The sequence below is a fragment of the Papio anubis genome, chromosome 3, assembly GCF_008728515.1.
Source record: "Papio anubis isolate 15944 chromosome 3, Panubis1.0, whole genome shotgun sequence".
In the NCBI taxonomy this organism is placed as follows: Eukaryota; Metazoa; Chordata; class Mammalia; order Primates; family Cercopithecidae; genus Papio; species Papio anubis.
The window spans coordinates 71,209,679-71,232,228 of record NC_044978.1 but is presented as its reverse complement, the minus strand read 5'-3'; positions in this window follow the sequence as shown (position 1 = coordinate 71,232,228).

Sequence of the window (22,550 nt, the reverse complement as noted above, 5' to 3'; positions counted from 1 at the left end):
TTATGCAAACTTGTTCGTTTCCTAATGTTGAAATCCTCTTCATTTTTAAGATATGATCATATTTCATTGGCTCTGTGATTTTCTATAACCAGAATTGATTTATTTCCTCCCAATGCCCATTGTCCTTGATCACTAATACATTTATAACACACATAGTTTTTCATTACAGTTACTATCCTATCCAAATTTTCCTAAAGCATTGGTAACTCTTTAAGTCAGAGATTAAACCCTTATCTTTAAAACCACCATGGTATCTGTCCAAGAACATTGCAAACAACAGGTAAATGTTATCATATGAAAGAAACACCAAATGTTGTCATGACATTGTCTTCAGCAAAGAGTCTCTTGAACATAAACTGTTATATTTTCTTATTTGTCTTTTTCTTATTTGTCTTTTATTTATAATACCCCATCTTTTGGATGGGGTATTACTCAATGCTATTATTAGTAATATTTGGTAGTATTGGGCATAGTTTGCCTATTTAGAGGATATTCATCTAAATAAACAAACACATTGCAATAATTATTGCGACAATACCTATGATTACTTCAAGTCTAGATAAAGAATGTTGTATCCTCAAATATACCACTTTAGTGAGGGGTGTTGATAATGGAAGAAGTTATGCATGTATGGGAGCAAGGGGTATATGGAAAATTTCTGTTCCTCACAATTTTACTATGAACACAATAGTGCATGAAAAAATGACATCTAAACATGTTATGTTCTGACTTTAAATATATTATTTGAAAGAGGTACAAACTAAAAAAGGCAGGGAATAGGTTCAGATTTTGTCATTATAATAGCGTATTTGTTTGAGGTCCGTATTTAACATTCAAAAGAAACAGTAATGAAATCAGTAAAACTGAGTTATGCAAAAATTGCATAAGATTCTTAAAAGTTATGATACAATGAGATAGTTACAAAAAAGAAATCTAACAGACTTTCCTTGTGGGGTTTCAGAACTGTATCAATCAAATCATTCATTTATTACAAAAATATTTATTGATTATTTAGTGCTTACCATGTCTTATATTGTAAGAACCTATAGTAAATTATAGGCGACTGACAAGTCTATTTTTCAAAGTGCCAAAAAAATTAGAGTCAGTGAAACAGGTTAGTAATTTAAAGTAGACTAGGCCGGGCATGGTGGTTCACACCTGTAATCCCAGCTCTTTGGGAGGCCAAGGTGGGTGGATCACGAGGTCAGGAGTTCGAGACCAGCCTGGTCAACATGCTGAAACCCCATCTCTAGTAAAAATACAAAAAATAACCAGGCGTGGTGGCTCATGCCTATAATTCCAGCTACTTAGGAGACTGAGGCAGGAGAATTGCTTGAACCTGGGAGACAGAGGTTGCAGTGAGTCGAGATTGTGCCACTGCACTCCAGCCTGGGTGATAGAGTGAGACTCAATCTAAAAAAATAACACTACTAATAAAGTAGACTATAAACATATAATTATTCACTCACTCAAAAGTCACAATTTATTGAGTGTTGTGTGATAAGCAATTGGCTAGGCTAGATGCTGGTAATAAAAGATAAAGAGAACACAGACTAGATCCTAAAGGAACTCATAATCCTGTGCTACAAGAGATGTATTCACAATGTGCTAAGAAAACATAAAGAAACCCCTAACTAAGCCCAGAGATGACAGAGAATGCACTCAGGAGTTAACCTTTAAATGGTGCCATGATTGATAAGCAGTGCCTCTCTTGGTGTAGAAATAAAAGAAAGAAATTGCAGCCAGCCAGACGTAACTCAATGAGCTAAAGTCGAGAGGAATGAGAAAGCATGACAGTTCTCCTGAACAAAAAGGCTGTTAACCTGGAACAGAGCAGAAACATAGGCGAATGGCAGAGAAAGAACTGTGAAGGGTCTTATAGCTACACAAGGAGTCTGGTCTTTAATAAATCCTGAATGAATGGAGTCCTTCATGCATCTTAAGAAAATCAGTAGCATATTCACATTTATATTTTAGACAAATAAATAAAGATCAGGGAAATGTTTAGATATTAGAATCAGCTGAACTTAGTGACAAATAATATGGTATAAGGTAAAGATGACAGAGAAAGGGAAGATAAAGTGAAAATTCATTTCCAAGTGTCATACTTGGGTGACCAAGTGGTATGTGGAGACAAAGAATGTGTCACAGTGAGATAGATAAAATTTCTAATTTGTACTTGAGTATTGTTTCCAAGTCTAAATCATACATACAGTCTTATCCTGAAGATTTACATATTGGCAAGTAAAGGAAAATTAAGGCCAACTCAAGATGATAGATATGATTTAAAGTGTATTCCCTGATTCATTATTTATATTACATGCTTGTATAAATTAATAAAGGGTTTCCTTTCTTAAACAAACCTGATACAATAAAATTGGGATTTATGTAAAGGACTAATGTTACTATTTCCTCTTTTAAAAAATGACATATTTGCCTCAATAAGAAATTTTCTTTTTATTTATTTATTTTTTAATTAGACTTTAAGTTCTAGGGTACATGTGCATAACGTGCAGATTTGTTACATATGTATACATGTGCCATGTTGGTGTGCTGCACTCATTAACTTGTCATTTACATTAGGTATATTTCCTAATGCTATCCCTCCCCCGTCCCCCAACCCCACGACAGGCCCCAGTGTGTGGTGTTCCCCACCCTGCGTCCAAGTGTTCTCATTGTTCAATTCCCACCTATGAGTCAGAACATGTGGTGTTTGGTTTTCTGTCCTTGTGATAGTTTGCTCAGAATGGTGGTTTCCAGCTTCATCCATGTCCCTACAAGGGACATGAACCCATCCTTTTTTATGGCTGCATAGTATTCCATGGTGTATATGTGCCACATTTTCTTAATCCAGTCTATCATTGATGGACATTTGGGTTTGTTCCAAGTCTTTGCTATTGTGAATAGTGCTGCAATAAACATACGTGTGCATGTGTCTTTATAGCAGCATGATTTATAATCCTTTGGATATAGATCCAGTAATGGGATGGCTGGGTCAAATGGTATTTCTAGTTCTCGATCCTTGAGGAATCGCCACACTGTCTTCCACAATGGTTGAACTAGTTTACAGTCCCACCAACAGTTTAAAAGTGTTCCTGTTTCTCCACATCTTCAGCACCTGTTGTTTCCTGACTTTTTAGTGATCGCCATTCTAACTGGTGTGAGATGATATCTCATGGTGGTTTTCATTTGCATTTCTTTGATGGCCAGTGATGATGAGTATTTTTTCATGTGTCTGTTGGCTGTATAAATGTCTTCTTTTGAGAAGTGTCTGTCCATATCCTTTGCCCACTTTTTGATGGGGTTGTTTGATTTTTTCTTGTAAATTTGTTTAAGTTATTTGTAGATTCTGGATGTTAGTCCTTTGTCAGATGGGTAGGTTACAAAAATTTTCTCCCATTCTGTAGGTTGCCTGTTCACTCTGATGGTAGTTTCTTTTGCTGTGCAGAAGTTGTTTAGTTTAATTAGATCCCATTTCTCAATTTTGGCTTTTGCTGACATTGCTTTTGGTGTTTTAGACATGAAGTCCTTGCCCATGCCTATGTCCTGAATGGTATTGCCTAGGTTTTCTTCTAGGGTTTTTATGGTTTTAAGTCTGACATTTAAATCTTTAATCCATCTGGAATTAATTTTTGTACAAGGTGTAAGGAAGGGATCCAGTTTCAGCTTTCTACATATAGCTAGTCAGTTTTTCCAGCACCATTTATTAAATAGAGAATCCTGTCCCCATTTCCTCAACAAGAAATTTTCTTTAGTGTTACCTTAGAGTGTTTTCTAATGATTTTAAAGTAAGATTACAAGTTAGTGAAAAAATAGATTAATATATATATGTATTAATGAATAAGACAGTTGGTTTTCAGTTGGTTTTCAGCAGAATGGGGTACTGGCTGTTCATTACTCATGGCTGTTGTGATGAGTCAGTGGTCACACTGCATGCTTGTAGATACCATGAATGTCACCACTACCTATTGCACAAACTAGGAAAGAGCTGAGGACAATTAATGTCACACTCAAATTTAACAGAAATCTCTAAAAGGATAAAATAGCACTCTGAAAATGAGTTAATAAATCAGAAAAAAATACATAACTGTGTCTAAATATTTTTTCTATTAAAAAAGAAAAAAATGGGTTGTTGAAGAATTATTTATGCATTAGTTTATTAAAGTGTCAGGAAATAGAATTGCACTGTCTTTCTTTTAAGTATTTGTCTGTATTTTGTGCCCTTTGATAATTAATTTCATTTGGTTTTCAAAGTAATTATATAACTTGTCTTAATTCAAACTGCAACAACAAGCTAAGAAACAGTTATGGGGTTTCTGTAGAGAGTCTCTTTCTAAGTATCCAAAAGCCGAACTTTCATGCCTATCTATGTAGCAGTAGTAAAAACTCAACAAGGCTTCTAGCTGCATGACAAATATAATTCCTGGAATTTTCCTTCTTAAGTATTCACATCATCACCATTTCATGTAACAAACATTTTGAATTCCTGTAAAGTCAAAGAGAATTCTTAAAGGAATAGCTACTACTCAAACAATTTTGACATGTAAACACCTACAGACTTTCATATCTAAAGATAAAAATCTAAAAGAGTGTGTCAAGAAGGGTTGCCTAAAAGCAAACCCTAAGACAAGGATTCTCATGAAAGTGATTTATAGTATTTAGGAGGTAGAGTGTGTGAAGTTGGATAGGGCAGGAAAGGATAAACAAGGACGTGGTCTTGGCTGGAGCTTCACTTCAGCCTGACCCCACTGGGCACTCAGGAGTATATATTAAACCTAGTTGGTTGTGCTTTGACACAAGGGACCAGTTCTTTGTACTGTCATATTATCGAATCACTGCTACTGCCCACTAAAGTGAGTGGAGGTAGAGGTGGGTGTTATATCCAGGCACACCCGCTCTCACTGGGCCAAAGGGATGAGTGCATTGGCCTAGTGAAAGCAAACTGGATGAGACAACAACAATATCTACTGCAGAGGTATGTTTTTTAAATATCTTGGAGAAAGAAATATCTTGCACAAGGTCCAAGTGAGCAGTGAATAAACACACGGATGACAGCAACACAGTGCAGAGAAGAGAAAGTAAATAGAGGCATGCCTTCTCCTTCAATTGCACATTGCTTTACTATGCTTCATCAACACTGCATTTTTTACAAATTGAAGGTTTTTGGCTTCCTGAAGCTAGCAAGTCTATTGGGACATTTTTACAACACCATGAGCTAGCTTCATGTCTCTGTGTTACATTTTGGTAATTCTTACACTATTTAAGGTTTTCATTGTTATTATATATGTTAGGGTTATCTGTGATCAGTCATCATTGCTGTTACTATTGTAATTGTTTTGGGGCATCATGAACTGCACTGCTACAAGACAGTGAAATTAATCATTAAATGTTGTGTGTGTTCCAACTGTTTCACCAGCTGGCTGCTCCCTCATCACACTCCCTCTCCCAAAGACTCCCTATTCCTTAAGAAAAAACAATGTCGAAATTAGGTCAATTAATAATCCCACAATGACCTCTAAATGTTTAAGTGAAAAGAAGTTACACATCTCTCACATTAAATTAAAAGCTGGAAATGATTAAACTTAGTGAGGAAGGTATATTGAAAGCTGAGATAGGCCAAATGATAGGCCTCTTGTGCCAAATAGTTAGCCAAGTTGTGAATGCAAAGGAAAAGTTCTTGAAGAAAATTAGAAGTGCTACTCCAGTGAATACACCAATGATAAAAAAGCGAAACAGCCATATTGTTAATATGGAGAAAATGTGAGTGACCTGGACAGAAGATTAAACCAACCACAACATTCCCTTAAGCCAAAGCCTAATCTAAAACAAGGACCTAACTTCAATTCTGTGATGGATGCCTAGGAGAGGTGAGAAGGCTTCAGAAGAAAAGTTGGAAGCCAGCACAGGTCAGTTAATGAGATTTAGGGAAAGAATCTCTATAACATGGAAGTGCAAGGTGAAGCAAGTGCTGATGGAGAAGCTGAAGCAAGTTATCAAAAAAAAAAAAAAAAAAATCTAGGTAAGATTATTGAAGAAGGTGGCTACACTAAACAATAGATGTTCAGTATAGGTAAAACAGCCTTGTAAGGAAGACGATCCCATCTAGGACTTTTATAACTAGAGAAGAGATGCCAACGACTGACTGAAAAGCATCAAAGGACAGACTAACTTTCTTGTTACAAGCTAATACAGCTGGTGACTTTAATTGAAGTCAGTGCTCATTTACCATTTAGAAAACCCGGGAGTCCTTATGAATGATGTTAAATCTATTTTTGCCTGTGCTCTATAAAACACGGTTTACTGAGTAAGTTAAGCCTACTGTTGAGAACTACTGCTCAGAAAATAAAAGATTATTTCAAAACATTACTGTTCACTGACAATGCACTTTGTCACCCAGGAGTTCTGATGGAGATGTACAAGGGATTAATGTTGTTTTCATACCCTCTAACACAACATCCATTCTGAAGCCCGTGATCTAGAAACAATTTCAATTTTTGAGTCTTATTTTTTAACAAATATATTTCATAAGTCAATAACCAGCATATATAGTGATTCCTCTGATGGATCTTGGCAAAGTAACTTTAAAAAACCATCTGGAAAGGATTCACCATCCGAGACGTTTAAGAACATTCATTAAGAACTTTCATAATTCATGGGAAGAAGTGTCAATATTAACAGGGATTTGGAAGAAGTTAATGCCAGCCCTTACGGATGACTTTGAGAGGTTCAAGACTTCAGTGGAGAAAGTCACTGCAGATGTGGTGGAAATAGCAAGAGAGCTAGAATGAGAAGTGAAGCCTGAAGATGTGACTGAATTATGGCAATCTCATGATAGAAGTTGAACAGATGAGGAATTGCTTCTTATGCAAGAGGGAAAAAACTGATTTCTCCAGATGGAAACTACTGTTGAAGATACTGTGAACATTGTTGAAATGACAGTGAAGGATTTAGGATATTCCATAAACTTAATTGACAAAGCAGCATCTGGGTTTCAGAGGATTAACTACAAATATTAAGGAAGTTCTATTGAAGATAAAATGCTTTCAAATAGCATTGCATGCTACAGAGAAATCTTTCATTAAAGAAAGAATCAACTGATGCAGCAAACTTCACTGTTGTCTTATTCTATGAAATTGCCACACCACCCCGATCTTCAGCAACCACCACCCTGACAGCAGCCATCAACAGGTAGGCAAGACCTCCCACCAATGAAAAGATTAAAGTTTTCTGAAGGCTCAGATGAATGTTAGCAATTTTTAGGAATAAAGTATTTTTTAATTAAGTTATATACATTTTTTAGCCATAATACCATGGCACACTTAATAGAATATAGCATAGTACAAACATAACTTTTATATACATGGTAACCAAAAATTTCATCTGACTTGCTTTATTGCAATATTTGCTGTATTGCTATGGTCTGAAACTGAACTTGCAATATCTCTGAGGTATGCTTGTACTAAACCCAGATGTACACAAACCGCTAAAACTTGTTACACACAGAAGTATAATTTAATCATAAACTCCACTAAGGTTAATATAGTACTTATGCTTTAGGAAGCTGTGATCAGTAGAATTCTAGGATGGTCCCATGATCCCCACTTCCTAGAATTAAGCACTGTATAATCTGAGTCTGGGTGGGACTTGTGATTCGCTTCTAGCCAAACAAATATGGCAGAGCTGATAAGATGTCACTCCCAAGATTATGTTTTATTATGTAAGATTCCATCTTAGCCAACTGAAGATAGAGGCTCTCCTGCTTGACATGAGGAAGCAAACACCCGTGCACGAACTGCCAAATGAGAGGCCACATGGATATGGCAAGTAACTGATTTGCCTTTGGGACTTGAGGACAGCTTTCAGCCAACACGCAGCAAAAGACCAGTGCCCTCAGTCATACAGCACAGGAAAATGAATTCTGCTCACAATTTGAATGTGCTTGAAAGCAGATTCTCCCTGATCAAGCCTATAAATAAGAACACAGCCCAGCTGAAACGCTTATTGCAGATCCTGAAACAGAGAACCCAGTGAAGTCATGCCTGCACTGACTCCTGATGTACAGAAACTGTGGATAATGAAGATATATTGTGTTTGCTGCTAAATTTTTGGTAATGTGTTATGTAGTGATGGAGAACTAACACAGGTGGGTATTTTAAAACCAAATATTCTATGCTCTCACTTAGAAATGGGAGCTAAGATGTGAGGACGTAAAGGCATAAGAATGATATAATGGACTCTGAGGACTTGGGAGGAAAGGTGGGAGGGGGTGAGGCATAAAAAACTACACATTGGGTTCAGTGTGTGCTACTCAGTTGAGGGGTCCACCAAAATCTCAGAAATCACTACTAAAGAACTCATCCATGTAATCAAACACCACCTGTTGTAGTTCTGTAAATGTTTGGTAGTTTTAAGCAGCGAAGTTATTGGTTCCCAGGGTTTTATTTTCTAGGATAATTTTGATTATGGCTTCAATCTTGTTACTTCTTATTGGCCAGTTTAAGTTCTGGATTTATTCATGTTTCAATCTTTGTAGGTGGTATGTGTCTAGAAATTTATCCATTTCTTCAAGATAGTTGACTAAAGACATTTTATACTAGCTTCCTCCACTTAAAAGAACTAAAATAGCAAGTAGATAATCACACTTTGAAGATATCATCCAAGAGAAAACACTGGAGTTCAATAGAATATGAATAGCCAATACCTAAGCAAGGAAAGAAAAAGAATCAAGGCAGTCTGCTCAGCCTGGTTCAGTTGGGAGCCAAGAAAGACTCCTCAACACAAGGAAAAAGGTAAATGAAAGATTCTCAGTGGTCCACATTTTCACCATAGACTCCTGCAATTCTAGCCACAAGAGATCCCTCTACCCTCACAGATTATGAAACTAATAGAGGGTGTGGCTGGGAGATTTTATTATGTCATTGCCCCAAGAAGGATGCTCACACTGCATCTCTCATATTTCTTGAGACCTAAGCTGGTCCAGCAAAATGCCATTTTGTAACTCCACTTCCAACAGATGGTGCACTGTCCTGGAGCCCCACAATGCTGTTGCTGAGATGCAAGAGAAGCACAGGCTGCTACTCCTGTGGCTTAGACAAAAGTGACCCCAGGTTATCCTACGCAGGGCAGAGACACGCCTGAAACACAGACTGCTGTTTTTAGAACTGAGATGTCAGTGAGACACTATTCTAAAGCCCTTTCCCCCAACAGACTATGCACTGTCTTGAATTCCAGCAATGCTGCAACTGAGGTGCAAGAGAAGAGCTGGCTATTAACTCCAGGGCTTAGGCATGAAAGACTGTGACTACCACACCCTCAGATGAGGTATAAGTGGTATGCATACTCCTCACCTGCCAGCCTACACTGCTGTCACTAAAGTGGGCACTGCTCTTTCCCAGGGAAGGGCACTGCACAGCTGCTATTTCCATCAACCTGAGAATTTCACTGGTGGCCCAGGGATTACCCCACTTCTGCCTACCACAGTGCACCTAGACACACCATAACATGCCTGAAGACAAGCCAACAAAGCCCAACTTTGCCCCCTCCCCCCTTATGCCAGTGCGCACAGTCCAGAAGTCAGGTGATTGCCCAGCCAAGTCAATCACTTTTGGCATCTGAACACTCCTCCTGAGAAACTGAGGTTGGGCCTACCCACCCAGCCACTACTACCACAACAGTCATCTACCTGCACATGCTACCTGCAGGCCTGGAGACTGGCCACCAAAAACCCACTGTAGCCGCTGCCAACAGCAGCACTGCTGACAACCAAAAGGGTCATCCTGAAACTGCCACTTTGATCACCCACACCACACCATATGAACAGGGGCCCAATAATCCACCAACCTGTAAAGGTTATGGCTGCTACTACCAAGCATCAGAGTAAGCCACTTGGAGATTCAAGAATCAACCAACTTGGGTACAATAACACCAGTGTCTGTGTAAACCACCCTGAGCCCAAAAGACAGCTCACTGCTGCAACTACTGAAACCTGAAGACTGGCCTACCTAGCATCCTAATTCCCAACAAAACTTCAGCACAGCCTCCACTAATAACTGCACCCTAAGCAACTGAGGAAATCTCAGAAACCACTGACACTTTTTACAGCCAAAGAAATCAAACAGAGACTACATTCCTGTACATAACAAAAATCAAAGGCAAAGTGACCTACCCAACCAACATCGCAGATAGATCTTCTGGAAAAAGTCCTCTCCTATGAAAGCAAATTCAAAATGTTGAAAGACGTGACTGATGTACCAGATGCAATGGAAATCAGAAAAACAATTCAGGATATGATGAGAAATTTAACAAAGAGATAGATATCATAAAATAAAAACAAACATAAATTCTGGAACTGAAGAATTCACTGAAGGAAATGTAAAATGCATTCAGAAGTTTCAACAATAGAATGGATCAAGCAGAGAAAGAATCTCAAAACTTGAAGACAAATCTTTTGAAATAATCCAGTTTGACAACAGTAAGGAAGACAGGCATGGTGGCTCATGCCTGTAATCCTAGCACTGTGGGAGTCTGAAGAGTAAGGATTGCTTGAGCTCAGGGGTTGGAGGATAGCCTGGAAAAAATAGTAAGACTCTGTCTCTACAAAAAACAATTAAATTAGACAGTCATGGTGGCACATGACTGTAGTCCCAGGTACTCAGAAGGTTGAGGCAGGAGGATCACTTGAACCCAGTAGGTCAAGGCTACAGTGAGCAATGATCATGCCACCACACTTCAGCCTGGGTGACAGAGTGAGATTCTGTATCAGCAAAAATAAAATAAAATTAATAAATAAATAAGAAAAAAATAAGAAAAAAAGAATGAATAAAACTTTTGTGATACATGGGACATCACAAAGTGACCAAATATATGAATTATTGGTATCTCAGAAGGAAAAGAGAGCACAAAAGAATTAGAAAATCTATTTAATAAATTACTAGATGAAACTTCCCAAGTCTAGCAAGAGATTAAGACACCCAGATACAGAAGGTGCAACAATCCCCAAACAGATACAATAAAAAGCCACCACTTAACATTACAGTCAAAATATTTAAAGTTAGTAACAAAGAAAGAATTGTAAAAACAGAAAGAGAAAAATGTCATCTATAAAGGAACCTCCACCAGACTAACAGTAGATTTCTCAGCAGAAACCTTACAGGACAGGAGAAAACAGAATGACATATATACCGTGCTGAAAGAAAAAAAAAAAACTGCTGATCAGTTATACTACATCCAGCAAAGTTATCTTTCGTAAGTGAAAGATAAAGTCTTTCCAGACAAACAAATGCTCAGAAAATTCATCACCACTAGACCAGTCCTACAAGAAATGCACAAGAGGGGCTTAAATCTGGAAGCTAAAGGATAACATTTGCTAGCATAAAAACACACACAAGTATAAAACTCAACAGTAAAGGAAACACAAAAATGAGAAAAAGAAAGAGACATAAACGATACAACTACAGGTCATTGCCAATACACAATGACAAGTAATAAGAGAAAAAACAAAAATATACAAAACAACCAAAACTAATTAACAGTATGACTGGGACAAAATCTCACATATTAATAATGATCTTAAATGTAAATGGATTATATTCTCCACTTAAAAGATATACTGGTTGAATGGATAAGAAAACATAATCCAACAAATCCCACTACATGGTGCCTATAAGAAATGCACTTTTTCTGTAAACACACATATAAACTCAAAGTAAAAGGATGAAAAAGGGTATTTTATGCAAAACAAAACCGAAGTGAGCAAGAGAAGCTATACTTATATGGAGCAAACTTTAAGCCAAAAACAGAAAAGAAAAGTTTTAAAAAGTAAGGAAGGTCATTATATAATGATGAAGTGACAAATCCAGCAAAATAAAATAACAATTCTAAATATATATGCAACAAACCCTGGAGCACTCAGATTCATAAGAAAATATTACTAGATCTAAATATAGAGAGAGACTCAAATACCCCTACTCTCTGCATTACATAGAACATTTAGATACATAATCAACAAGAAACATCGGATTAAAACTGGACTTCAGACCAAATGGACCTAATAGACATTTACAAAACATTTTATCCTACTGTATAATATACATTATTCTCATCAGCATATATAACATTATTCAAGATAGATAATATGTTAGGCCACAAAACAAGTCTAAACAGGTATTTTTAAAAAATAGAAATCATATTAAATATCTTCTCAGATCACAATGCAATAAAACTAGAAATCAATACTAAGAGGGACACTAAAACTATATGACTACATGGAAATTAAACAACATGATCCTGAGTGACCATTGGGTCATGAGGAATTTAAAATGGAAATCAAAAAAAATATTGAAACAAGTCAAAATAGAAACAAAACATATCAACACCTGTGGGATACAGTAAAAGCAGTAATACAAGAAGTTTATAGCAAAAAACACCTACATCCAAAGAACAGACAGATGTAAAATAAACAATCTAACATTGTCACTCAAAGAACTAAAAAAGCAAGAACATACCAAACCAAAAATTAGCAGAATAAAGAAATAATAAAAATCAGATTAAAATTATAAAAAATAAGGAATAAAATATCAATGAAACACAAAGTTGGTTGTTTTAAGAGATAAACAAACTTTATAAGCCACCAGCTAGACTAACCAAGAAAATAAGAGAGAAGACAAAGAGATAAAAAATGAGACATTAATACTACAGAAATACAACAGCTCATCAGAGTCACTGATGAACAACTAAATGCTAACAAATTGGAAAACCTAGGGGAAATACATAAATTCCTGGATGCATACAACCTACCAAGATTAAATCAGGGAGAAATAGAAAACCTGAACAGACCAATAATTAGTAGTATTGAAATAGCGATGTAAAAATCTCCCAACAAAGAAAAGCCCAGGACCAGATGGATTCACTGCCTTTTCTAACATACATATACACACCAATCATCCTCAAACTATTCCAAAATATTAAAGAGGAGGGAACTCTTCCTAATTCATTCTATGAAGCCAATATTAGCTTCACACCAAAACCAGAGAAGGACACAGCAACAACAACAACAAAAACTACAGGCTAATATCCCTTATAAACATAGATCCAAAAATTCTCAACAGAATACTAGCAAACCAAATTCAACAACACAACAAGAAGATAATACATCTTAATCAAGTGAGCTTTATAGGAGGAATGCAATAGTAGTTTAACATACACATATCAATAAATGTGGCATGGCACATCCGCAGAATGAAGGACAAAAACAATATGATTATCTCAATAGGCACAGCAAAATCATTTGATAAACTTCAATATCTTTCATGATGAAAAGTCTCAACAGACTAGGCATATAAATAACAGACCTCAAAATAATAAAGGTTATATATGACAAACCCACAGCCAACATTAAACTAAATGAGGAAAAGTTGAAATCATATCCCCTAATTACTGGAACAAGACAAGGATGCCCATTTTAATCATCCCCATTCAACATAGTACTAAAAGCCTTAGCTAAAACAATTAGGCAAGAGAAAGAAAAAAGCCGTGCAAACTGGAGCAAAGGAAGTCAAATCATCCCTATTTGCAACAAATTTAATAAAGCTGAAGTACACTTATAATCAATATACAAAATTTAGTAGCATTTCTATACACTAATAATAAAATAGACAGAAAAGAAATCAACAAGGCAATCCCACTTACAAATAGGTAAGAAAAAAATCTAGGAATAAATTTAACCAAGGTTAAAGATATCTACAAGGAAAACTGTAAAATACTCATGAAAAACACTGAAGAGGACACAAACAAATGGAAAGCTATCCCGTGCTCATGAATCAGAATATTATTAAAATGATCATACTGTCTCAAGCAATATATAGCTTCAATGCAATTTTCTCAAAATACCAATGTCATTTTCCCCAAAATAGAAAAAATAATCCTATAATTCATATGGAACAAAAAAGAAGCCCAAAGAGCCAGAACAATCCTAAGCAAAATGAACAAAGCTGAAGGTATCACACTACCTGACTTCAAAATATATTACAAAGCTATAGTAACCAAAACAGCATGGTATTAGTATAATAATGGACACAGAATATAGAATCAATGAAACAGAATACAGAACCCGGAAATAAAATCACGTATTTACAGCCAACTGATTTTTGACCAAGGCACCAAGAATATATCCTAGGGAAAAGATACGTTTTTAACTAAATTGTCCTGGGAAAGTTGTATTGCAATATGCAGAAAAATGAAACTGGACCCCTATCCTCAACATACCAAAATCAACTCCAGATACATTAAAGACTCAAATGTAAGACCTGAATCTGTAAAATTCTAGAAGAAATTATAATGAAAACACTTCAGGACATTGGTCTATGCAAAACATTTTACAGCTAAGACCTCAAAAGCACAGCAAACTATAACATAAATGGACAAATAACTACAACATAAATAGACAAATAAGACTATATTAGACTAAAGAACTTCTCTATAGCAAGGAAAAAAAAAAAAACATTAACAAAGCAATGTGCTACTCTATTCAATGGAACAAAATGTTTGCAAATTATTCTTCCAACAAGGGACTGATATCCAGAATATACAGGGTACTCAAACAACAGCGAAACAAAAATTTTAAGTGGACTAAGGACATGAATAGACAGTTCTTGAAAGAAGAAAAAGAAATAGCCAACAAGTATATGAACAAATACTCAACATACTAATCATCAGGGAAACACAAATCAAAACCACAATGAAGTATTATCTTACCTCAGTCAGAATGTCTATTATTAAAAAGCCAAAAAATAATAGTAATAATAATAACATACTGGTGCTGATGTGGACAAAATAGAACTCTTATAAACTGTTGTTGGGAATCTAAGTTAGTACAACCACTATGGAAAATGGTATGGAGATTTCTCGAAGAACTAAAGTTACAACTACCATAGCTCCAGCAATCACACTACTGGTCATCTATTAAAGGAAAATAAATCTATACATTGAAGGGATCCCTGTACTGGCATGTTTATTGCAGCACTATTCACAATAGCAAAGACATGGCATCAACCTAAATGTCCATCAATGGATAAATGGATAAAGAAAATGTGGTACATATACATACTGGAATACCATTCAGCCATTTAAAAAAAAAGGAGGAAATCATCTTATTTGCAGCAACATGAATGAAACTGGGGTTATTATGTTAAGTGAAATAAGTCACAGAAAGAAAAATATCACATATTCTCACTAATTTTTATGAGTTTAAAAAAGTTGATTTCACAAAAATAGAGAGTTGAATGATTGATACTATATCCTGGGAAGTGTGGTTGCATGGGATGAAGACAGGTAGGTTAACACATATAAACAAACAGTTAAATGAAAGGTATAAGTTCTATCATTGAACAGCAAAGTAGAGTGACTATAGTTAATAACAATGTATTGTATATTTTAAACTAGCTATAAGAGAGGACTTGAATTGTTCTTAACACAGAGATGAGAAATAACTCAAAATGATGTATACCTCAAGTACTCTGACTTCATAATTACATATTTTATGCATGTAACAAAATAACATGTACTTTATAAATATGTAAAATACTATGAATTAACAATAAAACTAAAATACATGACTCCCACTAGAACAGTTACAAAAGCAAACTAAAATTCAAAAATTATCTGTTTAAAGGTATCAGAGAGCTGCAAAAGCTTTGACGATGACAGGAGTGTAGGTATCAGAAAGCAGAAAAACATAAAAAAGTGAGTAGACAAACTACAACCCTGATTCCTCTGGTGCCATTTACTGATTCTATGCACACATAAGAGGATATCTACATAGTAAAAGTAACTCTTAACACAATACTGTAAAATCAATTCTAGATTGTTTTATATTGAATTCTCAAAAGTAAAAGGGAAAGCTTTTAGAAGAAAACATAGGAGACAAAATTCATGACTTTGGGTTAGACAAAAACTTATTAATTAAATAAGCTACAAAACATACTAAGCATAAAGAATAAATTATAAGAAAAACTACATTAAAATTACGCATTATTATTAACTATACTATGCCACTGAAACAGTAAAGAAATCCTCTCAGTCCATAAGCAATAGACTCAAACTTATAGATGAATAGGCAAAAGACTTTAACAGATATTTGATAAAAGAGGATACACAAATGGACAGTGAAATATGAAAATGTGCTCAATTTCATGATATCAGGGAAATGGAAATTAAAACCAAAATGCAATGTCACCAAAATGGCTAAAATTAAAAAGTAAACAAAACTAAGTGTGGAAGGCAGAAGTCTAAGATCCATGAGTTCCGCATCTTTGTATTTATGGACTTTGTGTAATCCCCAACCTTAAAGTATAGGCAGCATCTCTAATTTGCTTCTAATACCATATGACAAAAGTGAATGGCTTGTGCATAGATAATTAAGGTCTCTAATCTGTTTACTTTAAGTTAATAGAAAAGATTATTCTGATTTCTTTGAGCAGTGTTTTGTAGTTCTCATTGGAAATATCTTTTACCTCCCTAGTTAGTTGTATTCCTAGGTAATTTCTTCCTTTGTGGCAATTGTGAATGGGATTGCCTTTCTGATTTGGCTCTTGGTTTGGCTGTTGTTGGTGTATAGGAATGATAGTGATTTTTGTATATTGGCTTTGTGTCCTTCAACTTTGTTGAAGTTTTTTATCAGCTGGAGGAGCTCTTGGGCCGAGACTGTAGGCTTTTCCAGATAAGAATCATGTCTACAAATAGAGGTAGCTTGACTTCCTCTCTTCCTATTTGGATGTCCTTTATTTCTTTCTCTTACCTGATTGCTCTGGCGAGGACTGTCAATGCTATGTTGAATAGAAATGGTGAGAGAGGGCATTCTTGTCTTGTGCTGGTTTTCAAGGGAGAATGCCCTTCAATGCAATGCTTTCAAGGAGCTTTTGCCCATTCAGTATAATGTTGGCTGTGGGTTTGTCATAGACGGCTCTTATTATTGTGAGTTATGTTCCTTCAATACCTATTTTATTGAGAGTTTCTAACATGAAAGGTGTTGAATTTTATCAAAAGCCTTTTCTGTGTTTATTGAGATAATCATGTGGTTTTTTTCTTTAGTTCTGTTTATGTGATGAATCACATTTATCGATTTGCATGTATTGAACCAACCTTGCATCCCGAGGATGAAGACTACTTGATGATGGTGGATTAGATTTTTGATGTGCTGCTGGATTTAGTTTGCCAATATTTTGTTGAGGATTTTTCCATTGATGTTCATCAAGGATAATGGCCTGAAGTTTCCTTTTTTTGTTGTGTCTCTGTCAGATTTTGGTATCTAGTAGATGTTGGCCTCATAGAATGAGTTGGGGAGGAGTCCCTCCTCCTCAATTTTTGGAATAGTTTCTGTAGGAATGCTACCATCCCTTCTCTGTATATCTTGTATAATTTGGCTGTGAATCCATTAGATCCCAGGCTTTTTTTGATTGGTAGGCTATTTATTACTGATTCAATTATGGAGCTTGTTATTGGTCTGTTCAGGGAGTCAATTTCTTCCTTGCTCAGTCTTGGGAGGGTGTATGTGTCCAGGAATTTAACCATCTCGTCTAGGTTTTCTAGTTTATGTGTGTGTGTAGAGTAGTTTCTGATAGTTGTTTTTGTTTCTGTATGGCTGGTAGTAATATTGTCTTTTTCATTTTTAATTGTGTTTATTTGAATCTTCTCTCTTTTCTTCTTTATTAATCTAGCTACTGGCCTGTTGTATTTTTTTTTCAAAAAACCAAGTCCTGGTTTTGTTGATCTTTTGAATGGTTTTTCATGTCTCTATATCCTTCAGTTCTGCTAGCTTTGGGGTTGATTTGTTCATGCTTCTCTAATTCTTTCAGTTGTGAAGTTAGGTTGTTTTAAGATCTTCTTAACATTTGATATGGGCATTTAGTGCTACAAATTTCCCTTTTCACAGAGAAGACACAAACAAATGGATAAACATCCCAAGCTCATGGATAGGAAGAATCACTATGACTAAAATGACTATACTCCCCAAAGTAATTGCAGATTCAATGCTATTCCTACCAAACAGCCAACATCATCCTTCAATGAACTAGAAAAAACTGTTTTAAAATTCATGTGGAACCATAAAAGAGCCCGAATAGCTGAGGTAATCCTAAGCAAAAAGAGAAAAGCTGAAAGCATCTTGTTACCTGACTTCAAACTATACTATAAGGCTACTGTAACCAAAACCGCAAGGTACTGGTACAAAACAGGCACATAGACCAATGGAAAAGAACAGAGAGCCCAGAAATAAGGCCACACATCTACCATCTGATCTTTGACAAAGCTGACAAAAACAAGCCATGGGTAAAAGACTCCCTGTTCAATAAATGATGCTGAGATAACTGGCTAACCGTATGTGGAAGACTGAAACTGAATCCCTTCCTTTCACCATGTACAAAAACCAACTCAAGATGGATTAAAGACATAAACGTAAAACCCAAAACTATAAAAACCCTGGAAGATAACCTAGGCATTACCATCCTGGACATAGAAACAGGCAAAGATTTTATGATAAAGACACCAAAATTAATCACAACAAAAACAAAAATCGACAAATGGGATCTAATTAAACTTAAGAGCTTCTGCATAGCAAAAGAAACTACCAACAGAGTAAACAGCCAACCTACAGAATGGGAGAAAATATTTGCAAACTACGCATCTGACAAAGGTCTAATATTCAGCATCTGTAAGGAACTTAAACAAATTTACAAGAGAAAAATAATCCCATTAAAATGTGGTCAAAGGACATGAACAGACACTTCTCAAAAGAAGACATACATGCAGTCAACAAGCATATGAAAAAAAAAAAACTCTATATCACTGATCATTAGAGAAATGCAAACCAAAACCACAATGAGACACCATCTCACACCAGTCAGAATGAATATTAATAAAAAGTCAAAAAAATAACAGATGCCAGCAAGGTTGTGGAGAAAAGGGAACACTTATACATTGTTGGTAGGAGTGTAAATTAGTTGAACCATTGTGGAAAGCAGTATGGTGATTCTTCAAAGAGCTAAAAGCAGAACTACCATTTGACCCAGCAATCCTACTACTGGGTAAATACCCAGAGGAATATAAATCATTCTACCATAAAGATATATGCATGTGAATGTTCATTGCAGCACTATTCACAACAGCAAAGACATAGAATCACCTAAATGCCCATCAATGACAGATTAGATAAAGAAAATGTGACATATATACACCATGGAATACTATGCAACCATAAAAAATGAGATCATGTTTTTTGTGGGAACGTGGATGGAGCTATTATCCTTAGCAAACTAACACAGGAACAGAAATCCAGATACCAACTGTTCTCACTTATAAATGGGACCTAAATTATAAGAGCTTATGAACACAAAGGAAACAACAGACACCAGGGTCTACTTGATCAGGGAGGGTGGGAGGAGGGACAGGAGCAGAGAAGATAATTGTTGGTACTGAGCTTAATACCTGGGTCATGAAATAATATGTACAACAAATCCCAAAACACATGTTCCCTATGTAACAAACCTTCACATGTACCCCCAAACCTATTTTTTTTTTTTTTTTTTGAGATGGAGTTTCACTCTTGTCTTCCAGGCTGGAGTGCAATGGCACGTCCTCAGCTCACTGCAACCTCCACCTGTCAAGTTCAAGTGATTCTCCTGCTTCAGCTTCCCAAGTAGCTGGGATTACAGGCGTGTGCCACCATGCCTGGGCAATTTTTTTGTATTTTTGGTAGTGACAGGGTTTCACCATGTTGATAATTCTATGTGGATATGACCTAATCAGGTGAGTCTTTTGAAAAAGATCTAGAAGTAAGAGCAGAAACTCTCTCCATTGATGGTTTTGAAAAAGTAAGCTTTCAAGAATTAGACAACTACAAAGAAATTAATTCTGTCAAAAATGTGAAGAGCTTGTCAAAGAATCCACTCCTCGTCAAGTCCCTAGATGAGAACACAGCCTGTCCAACACCTTAATTTCAGCCTGTGAGTCCCTAAACAAAGAATATAATTAAGCCATGCTCTAACTTCTGACCTACAGAAACTGTAAAATAACAAATATATATTGTTTTAAACCACTAAATTTGCATTAATTTGTTATACAACAAATGAAAATGAATACATCAAGTAATTTGAAAGATGTGGAGAAACTGGGTCTCTCATCAGGGATTGTAAACTGATACCACCATTTTGGAAAACAATTCATCAGTAGCTACTATGCCAAACGTACACATGAATGCTTTGACTCCACAGCTTAATTCCAAAGTATATGTAAAGCTCAAACACATGCATATCCTTACCACAGAACATATACAACAATGTTCCTAAGAGTTCTGCTCACAAAGCCAATACTGAGACCTACCAATTATCTCTAATCTGCATAGGAGATATACAAATGTGTTATAGTAATCTACAGGAATGCTTTATAGCAATAAAAATAAAAGAATTTTAATTGCACATAACAATCAGTGAACAAGATGGATCTCATACATATAGCATAGAATGAAAAATACCTGACACGAAAGATTACACACTTTATTATTTAACTTATGTGAAGCTAAAGGGAAATCAGTTTCTGACATTATAAGCCCGATAGTGATGAGTCCTTACGGAAGTAGTCACTGGAAAAAACACAAAAGGGGCTACTCGGAGGGCTGAGGCAGGAGAATCGCTTGAAAATACTAGAAAATATCATATTACCTTTTCAGTAGCTGATACAAACTTTCCTTTGTAGGGAGAGTCAACTTTGTTGAAAAGACACAACTGAAATGAGAGTAGAGACATTTTTGTCATGTGAATATTCATTTGACCACACACAAGTTATTGAAAATATTATTTTTAAGCTTAATATCCAGAATATGTGTACTCCATTTAAATACTGGTAGAGAATTTATAAGCTACTAATATGCGTTATACAGAAAAGAAAAACATTTTCCTGAAAATCTCTTGGAAAGTTAAGAAGAGTGGAGTTGAAACAAAATGACACAATAAAAATACTTTATTAATATCTTCAAAGAATTTTTCAGTTTCATTAATCTTGCTTTGTTTAGCTTAAGTTAATAATTGACATAGTTTTAAACAATAATATTAAAAGCTTTGAAATTTTAAGACCATCCTTTCTACCTACATCCCTACTCAGCAGGGAACAGAAAGTCTATGAAAATCTCTCCCATTGTTGTCACATTTGCAAATACATTTAAAAGCATTTTTACTATGCTGTAATAAAGTTGATATATAAAGGGTCTGCGAAAAGTTCGTGGAAAATGTGTGTTATTAAAAAAACAGGCTGGGTGCAGTGGCTCACACCTGTAATCCCAGCACTTTGGGAGGCCGAGGTGAGCAGATCATGAGGTGAGGAGACGAGATCATCCTGGCTAATACGGTGAGACCCTATCTCTACTAAAAATACAAAAAATTAGCAGGACATGGTGGCATGCTTCTGTAGTCCCAGCTACTCGGAGGGCTGAGGCAGGAGAATCGCTTGAACCTGGGAGGAGGAGGTTGTAGTGAGCCGAGATTGCACCACTGCACTCCAACCTGGGCAACAGAGTGAGATTCCGTCTCAAAACAAAAAACAAAAAAACAAACAAAAAAAAACAAAAAAACAAAACAGGGACCAAGGGTGGTGGCTCATGCCTGTAATCCCAGCACTTTGGGAAACTGAGGCGGCCAGATCACCTGAGGTCGGGAGTTCGAGACCAGTCTGACCTACATGGACAAACCCCATCTCTACTAAAAATACAAAATTAGCCAGGCATGGTGGTGCATGCCTATAATCCCAGCTATTCAGGAGGCAGGAGAATAGCTTGAACCTGGGAGGCAGAGGTTGTGGTGATCCGAGATCGTGCCATTGCACTCCAGCCTGGGCAACAATAGTGAAACTCCGTCTCAAAAAAAAAAAAAAAAAAAAAAAAAATTAAAATTAAAATTAAAAATTATAAAGGAATCAGTGCATGAATTTCAATTTTCTGCACCAAAATAACTTGTTATAACAATCAAAAGTGATTGTTATCACATTTCTGAACAGGATCGAGTTTGAAGCATTAAGAAGGGAAAGACATCAGTGTGAAAATAGCCTCTATCAGGGCAACAGGAATTCTGCTAAAATTGAAGCAAGAACAAACAGCATATTGATGGTGAAGCTTAAGTGGAAGAATGGTGAAATCCCTGACACTTTACAAGAAGATTATTGGGACAATGCCTCCAAAGAAATCAGCAGTTTACAAATGAATAACTCATTTTTAGGAAGCAATGAGATAGTGTTGAAGAGGAAGACTGCAGCTACAGACCACCCACATCAATTTGTGAGGGGAAAAAAAAAATGAATTTTGGCTGTGCCCTAATTGAAGAGGACCAGTGTTAACAGCAGAAACAATAGCCAGCACCACAGACATCTCAATTGGATCAGCTTACACAATTCTGACTAAAAAAAATTAAAGTTGCGTGAACTCCACTTGATGCGTGCCAAAATCTTTGCACCCAGACCAGCTGCAGACAAGACCAGAGTTTTCAATGGAAATTTTAAAGAAGTGAACACCCAAT